The following is a 7,215-nucleotide window of genomic DNA, read 5'->3' as shown; positions in this document are numbered from 1 at the left end:
CTGGGGCGGGGCGGAGGGCGGGGCCGTGCCTGGGGCGGGGCGGAGGGCGGGGCCGTGCCTGGGGCGGGGCGGGGCTGGGCAGGGCGGGGGCCGTGCCTGGGGCGGGGCGGAGGGCGGGGCCGTGCCCGAGCCTGACCCGCACACGGGATTCCGGCGAGCCGCTGCGGTCTCTTTCCTCCGAGTGCCGCAGCCAGCGTGTTTTCAGGCTGAGCTCTTCCTGGTAGGACGGCCCCGCGTGCATAGCTGTGTGAATCCGTTTTAGTTTTATTCAGGAAAACTCGTTACCGAGCAAGTGAAGAGGGATTTCCTATGCAGGACCATCGTGTCTATTGCCAAGTAAATTGTCCTGTTCCGTTTTTAACCCACCCCTCCTAAATGCAGGTGCTTTTTTTTGTTGGCGGGGCGCATTAACATATGGTGTGACTCAGACACGACGTCTTACGTGAACGGCTCAATTAAAAATTTCCATTATGAAAAAAATGTCACAGTGAAGACTCTGTTACCCACCCGCTGGATTATGCCATTAATGTCTCCTCCATCACGGTATGTCTCCTATCCACAGTTTGGGCGATTTTGACTCCTTATTCATCTGTCATCCACAGCTCTTGAAATATGAAACATTTTGGTCACTTTAGAAAAACTCTGCTTTCAAACAGTGGGCACGATAAATCTATTTTAGAAACATATTTCAGGAGTCCATGTGTTCTATTCAAAAGGTTGCTAAGACTAGTTACCATACACTCAGGTGAGATGATCCACTGAGGTGAAGGGTGGTGATGGATGGCAATGGAGTTTGATGGTTGAGCATTAGACTTCTGCTTTTTGTGGTACTGGGGATGAAAACGGGCCTCCTGCACACCGGGCAAGTGCTCTAGCAGTGAGCTGCACACCCCACCCTCAGCATCTGTTTTGTATTAACCTCTGTGAGAAACGCACTCTCCTGTCCAAACTCAGAGAATGGCCTAAGAGACACAAAGTATAGCAAAAAGGGAGGATTTACTTTAATAACAATCTTGCAAGATCAGGTACCTGGTGGTCAGGGACACCCAGATTGGGTACAACCAGCATTTTATCCCCTAGAGCACAAGGGTTGTCTCCCTCCTCCCCCAGTTCCTCAGTGACTAAGTACTATGGGTGTACAGTCTTCCCAAGGGTCACTTATGGTCTCTCATTTGAAGAAATATACCTTTAGTTGTCCCCACTTCCATTTGTTCTCTTGTGGTGGGCAAGTCCCCTGGGACTGAGTGCCAGTTCATCCCTGTGGGTCAGGTTGGGGTCCTTCTTTCTCACCTCCTGTTTGTCAAGAGACTGTGGATTTTTACACTCCAGTGATAACTTTTCATCCTGCTCTCCCCTCCAGCTGCCTTTCTTACATCCCAGGTCATTTTACATTTAAAGCTAAACACTGGATTCTGATGGCACTTCCTGTGTCTGGCAGGTGGCCACAGCATCTGTAGCCTATATGAAGTCCAGTTGGCCCTGGATGAGGAAGTTGGTTGATCACTGGGGTGTCTCATTGTTGGACCTTTTGCCCAAGATTTCCAGGACTGGACCAGAGAACATTTAAGTTCTTTTGTCTTCATAACTTCCTTAGTCCTTGTTTTTATTATTAGTTTTTATGTATAAAGGCTAGAAATGAAAGCACAGTTAGTAGGAGATACATGCTACACATTGGTCTCAATGTCTTTAAAAATTGAGCTGTCATCATGTCATCTTCTCAGTAGGGCCTTCTGGGATCATCAATTTTAAAGGGCACTCTTCACTTCAAGCAACCCCTTTCTCCCCTTGCTTTATTTTTCTCCTAAGCACTTCCCCACTCTTCTTACTCCTGAAATCATATTTCAGAGTCTCCACTTATCTGTGATAACTGAAAACTTCAGAAGCACTGCTTCCTTCTCCCGTCCATTTTCTCCCTCCCTTGAACTAAACGTGGTTCCTGAAATCCCTTCCACCTTGGATGTGATCAGAATTCCCTCTTGTCGTTTCCCTATAGACTTCACATTCTGTTGGCCTACTTTAAATTTCTGGATCTGCAACCTAAACGTGGCACATAATCAGTCTACAATGAATACTTGTGAATGACTTTTATTTCCAAGTCTTCCCGCCTTCCTGGCTTGTCTCTGAACACTGTCCCCTGTCTGTTCTTTCCACCCAGTTCTACCCTCAGTGTCTCCCTCATCCCCACCACATAAGCCCTGTTCCTTTATCCAGAAGCCTTGTTCCTCTTTCAGGGTGTCTCCACTGCAGGTCTATGGTCTGTTTGTTCACAAAATGGCCAAATGAAACCTCAATTTTTCTCTTACAACTCAAAAATCTTATGTTTTTCTACTTCTTCCATAACTGTCCTGTGGTCCTACTCCTATAGAAGGCAACCAAAAGTCGCTTTTAAGCTCTGACTCTCTTCATCTCAGTCATCTCCATACCGCTCTCTCCCTGACTCTTGTTGTTTTTCTTTGCACACAGTCGTTTCTTATTTTCACTGTCTAAAGACATTACCCAAAGTTAGAACCCTGCTTCTTCATGCCCCAGTTATTCTTACTCCAAACTAGACTTGCTTTTTACATAAAGCATCCGATTTATCTCTGGGCTGACAAAAATGATGTCCGGCTTAGAAACCTGGTATTTCCATAGACCTTATATGAAATTTAAATTCTTTAATATTTCAGCAACTGTCATGCTGTGACCTTGCACCATCAGGTCATTTCTTTCTTGTTGTTTGCACTAGTGCCAGAGCTTGCACGTGACAGTCTCCTGAGTGTCACTCCTACTTGTGATACATTTTCCCAGATGACACTTTTCATCATTGTATTATGCTCTCTTTACATGAATTCTTAAATAAATTCATTAAATTCCTTACTGTTCCTGACACATGGGGACATAAATTGGTTTAAGCCATTTTTAGACCTGATGTTAGTTACTGGAAATGCAGTCATCTCCTGTCACCTACGGTCTAGTTAACTTCCCCTCTCTGTGTGGCTGTTTGTGATTAAAGCCCACCTGCTCTTCATCCCACGGATCCCAAGCCCAGCATGCTTAACACCAGGGTCATCTAATATGTCCGTGCCCCTTCTCATGTTTTATTTAAACTAGCCAATCTGCAGCCCCCAGGAGACGGCCTCCAGGATGACACCCTAATAAAGGCTGTTCCCACTGTCCCTCCCCGACTTCTATCTCCACCCACTGCTGGAGATTGACCAACAAGCAGCCCAGTTTACGGCTGCAGGCCTGGAAGCTGCTGGGAGAGCCGCTGGTGTGAACCTACTTTTAGAGACTGGAATAGCTGAAGTGCAGGGCCCACAGGTAATGGCAGCAACAAAAAGTGCAGCCCCTCAGGGAGAATTGAGGTTGCACCCACAGACAGCTCCCCTTCAATTCTGTTCCATCTGGACCCTGAGTCTAATGACCACTGCAGCCCAGATTCAGGACGGGTCTTCCCCCTCATTTTGCCCACACACATGCCTACTGTCTTTGGAAACACTCCCACAGACACACCCAGAAGTGTGCTTTACCAGTGTTCTCAGTGTCTTTCTATCCAGTCCAGTTGAGAGCTAGGAATCATCTCAATCCTGTGTTTACTGGATGCTATTGTCTGGCCCCTGCCCACAGTGTGAGCTCCGTGGTCCTCAGGGCTCAGCGAGGTTGCCATCACTGCCTGCCAAGCACCTGAACAGTGCTGGGAGATATCAGAGAAGATTATTAGGTACACGTTAAATGACTGGATGGGAACAAATGCCACAGAACTTTTGATTTGAGTCAAGTGACTCATATCAAATAAAAAATGACTACATTTTTCCAATTGGTTCTATGCCCCCTCCCATCCTAATCTGTTGCCAGGAGCTGACTCCACGGATCCTCACAGCTCAGACTCAGTGGCTGATGGTGGTTTTGTGGTTTCATGTTGGAATCCCATCTCATACTCAGGCAATTCTTCATTTGTGGTAAACAATTTAGGACTCTTTGGGATATATACAAAGCAAGTGCACACAATGTTTTTCCTTCTTTTATATTTTAAACATTATGAAATTTAAATCTGTGTGTGTTTACAATCAAGGGAAAAATTTTACATGCACAAAATTTAGAAATATTAAAATAGCAAACAATGCTGAAAAACACACTTGACTGGGTCTTGACTTAAATAAAGCAATAAATATTTTAAGTTATAAACCAATAAACCATGGTTGTAAAAGGCCAACTCTAAATTAATCTATGGTGTAAGCAAGTAAAAATTATAATGTTTTGATAGTGTATGTTGTGGGTTGGATATGAAATGTCCCCAAAGCTCGTGCACTGAAGGTTTGACCCACAGTCCTGTTCAGAGCTGGGGCCTTTGGAAGGTGATTGCATAAAGGGGGATCTGACATCATCCTTGGATTAATCAATGGGTGGATTCATAATTTGGGAGGTGGGGTCTAGCTGGAGGAAGTATGTCCTTGGGGAAATTCCCTAGAAGGCTATATTTGGTTCCTGAACCCTTCATATTCTCTCTCTCTAGGTCAAGTTACTATGGACTGACACCTCTGAAACCATGAGCCAGAGTAAAGCTTCATTCCTTTAAGGGTTTTTGTTTTGTTTTGTTTTCCTACAGCAACAAAAAGCTGATCGATACCTTGTAGTGGCAATTAAATTTCCTTTTCCCATTGTCTTTTAAAACTAATTAGTATTGCTGGGCGTGGTGGTACATGCCTGTAATCCCAGCTCCTCAGGAGGCTGAGACAGGAGGATCTTGAGTTCAAAGCCAGCCTCAGCAATGGCAAGGCAGTAAGCAACTTGTTGAGACCCTGTCTCTAAATAAAATACAAAATAGGGCTGGGGATGTGGTTCAGAGGTCAAGAGAATGCCCCTGAATTCAATCCCTGGTAAACTAATTAGTATTTACTCTGTTAAATTCACTTTTAGAGATTTCCAATAACAGCTCATAGCATACAGAAATAGTGTACCACTTTAATTATCCCTATGGACAGGGACCTTTTATTTAAACCAAAACAATAATTATACTCTAGGGGGTTCAAAGATATGCAAATAGTGTATTCATACAAAATATTAATCTCTACCTGAAAAATACTTCATCATAACTATGTTACATCAAACTTCAATGACAGTCTCAAGAGCATCAATTAAAGCATACTAATTAAATTACAAAGAGATCAATCAAAAGGGCTGTCAAAGGCAGAACATACAGGCCGGCGTTTTGCTTGCTTGTAGGTCTTCAAGCCCGCTGCTCTGAAAGCAGTCAGAGCACCCGTGACTCTGGGTCCCTGAACCCTCCAGCGTGATTCTCTTCCTTGTGTGGGGCAGCAGGGGCTACGAGGCCGCTGGGACAGGCTGGAAGCTGATCTTCAGTTAGCCAGGCTTCCCGGTGCTCCTTTTCTCCTCTCTGCTCACTGAGCTGCTCCTCGGGTGACAGAGCTGCCACCCAGCTTTCTTGAGCTTTCCCCAGAGGAGAGGATCTCGTTCAGAGAGAAGGAAGTGGTGCCCTCCGAGTCTTTGCCCGTGTCTGTGGCCATCCTGTTGGGTCTGCAGACCTGGCATGGGTAGGTCACGTCTCTGTCCATGTGGGGAAGTTGCTTCTGGGTTTCTGAGCGGTCTTTCCTCCTTCTGATGTCCTCTCAAGTCACATCAGCTGCTCTTGGTGGAGCTCAGGCTGCACTTGAACTTCAGCTGGGAGCTTCACATGACAGACTCTTGCTCAGCTGGAGACCTGATTGTGTCAGGAGCTCTTTAGACCTTGAACTTTCTTCCCACTATTTTCTGGCTAGTTCTTGATTCTCCCCCTCAGGTCTTCAAAGGACACGGTGACATTCTCATTTTCAACGGCCCCTTCAGATGGGACTGGCTGTTCGGCTGGGTGATTGCTGATTTCTGCTTCCCTCTCTCTCTGCTTCCAGGTTCCCATCCTCAGGGGGTTCTCTAAGGAGGGGAGCAGAGGTGGGGAGCTCAGTGTGCTTTGGCCAGGCCTTGTCCCGGGCTCACTTTCTGGGTCTCAGCTGGTGGCATCTGTGTGCTGGGGTGCTCCAGCCTTCTTTCTCCTCCTTTTCTGCACAGTTGGCGTCCACCTCACAGTGTTCTGGTCATGCAGGTCTGACCTGGTTGCATCAGTCTTGCTTTGCTTTCTCCTGAAAATCTTCCTCCTTGTTCTCGGATCCTTGTAAGAGGTGTTTTGCATCCATCATGCGGAGACTTTAAAAGAATTGCTTTTCTGTCTTTGTAAGGGGTTCACCTCTATCCTAAAGGGAACATCTGTTCAGGGTTCTATTTAGAGCCCCCAAGGATAAGGCTTGCAGCATGGGAGGACTGGCCACCACAGATGACCTATGTGTTGGTCCAGCCTCAGCCTGGGCTTTGGCATGGACTGCTCCCCTGGCTGAGCACCATCTGGCCAGCTTTTTCCTTCTTGTTGTGAGGGCTCTGTTCACTCCAAGGACCAGCCCAGTAGAACGCACAGGATCTCCCAGGGGAAGCCAAGGCTCCTGGCCCTTGTCTCAGCCTCTCCTGATGTCACTGGCGGAGCATTGCACGATGGCTCAGGGGCAGCAGGAGGGCATCTCAGGTGGGAATAGGCCCTCTGTGGCTGGGAAGGGCTCTGCAGCTCTGCTTCTGCTCACCAATGACTGTAGCACAAGTGAGCCCACAAACCCTGTGGAGTGTCCCATCTGCAGTGCCAGTAAGTTCCTGGGACCCAGAGAAGACTATTAGTTGAAGTGGGGGAGGGGAGGCTAACAAGATTCTAGAAAATACTGCCCTCTCACTATGCTCTAGAAGAGGAAAATTATATTACTTCTGCAGGGCACTGGGTGAGCAGGAAGATCTGATGGCTGGCTGCAGTGGGGCACTCCTTGCTCTACCTGGCCTTATGGCAAACCCAGAGTTCAATGCAGATCTGTGCCACATGCCCATAATGGCGGACCCACCCCGATGAAGTCCATTCTCCTGATTTCCAGTTTCTTTCTGGTGCCAGGAAGCCTGGATGGCCTACCAATGTCCCTGGGTTCATCGTCCCAAGGATCTCTCTCTTCTTTGTGTTTGGTCAATGCCAGCAAACAGGGCCACAAGACTGAAAGAACTCCCCAAAGTTACTAAGAAACCTGGATTTTGATCCTAAGAATGAGAAAAATCAACTGGAAGTGGCAGACTTACAGTGTTATGGGCTTTCTGTGAATTTGGTGTGCCTCAGTTCAATCCAAGTGTCCTGGGTGGACCAAGGTGACTAATGCTGTC

Source organism: Marmota marmota, unplaced genomic scaffold, assembly GCF_001458135.2.
Source record: "Marmota marmota marmota unplaced genomic scaffold, marMar, whole genome shotgun sequence".
Lineage (NCBI taxonomy): Eukaryota > Metazoa > Chordata > Mammalia > Rodentia > Sciuridae > Marmota > Marmota marmota.
This window is presented reverse-complemented; position numbering follows the sequence as displayed.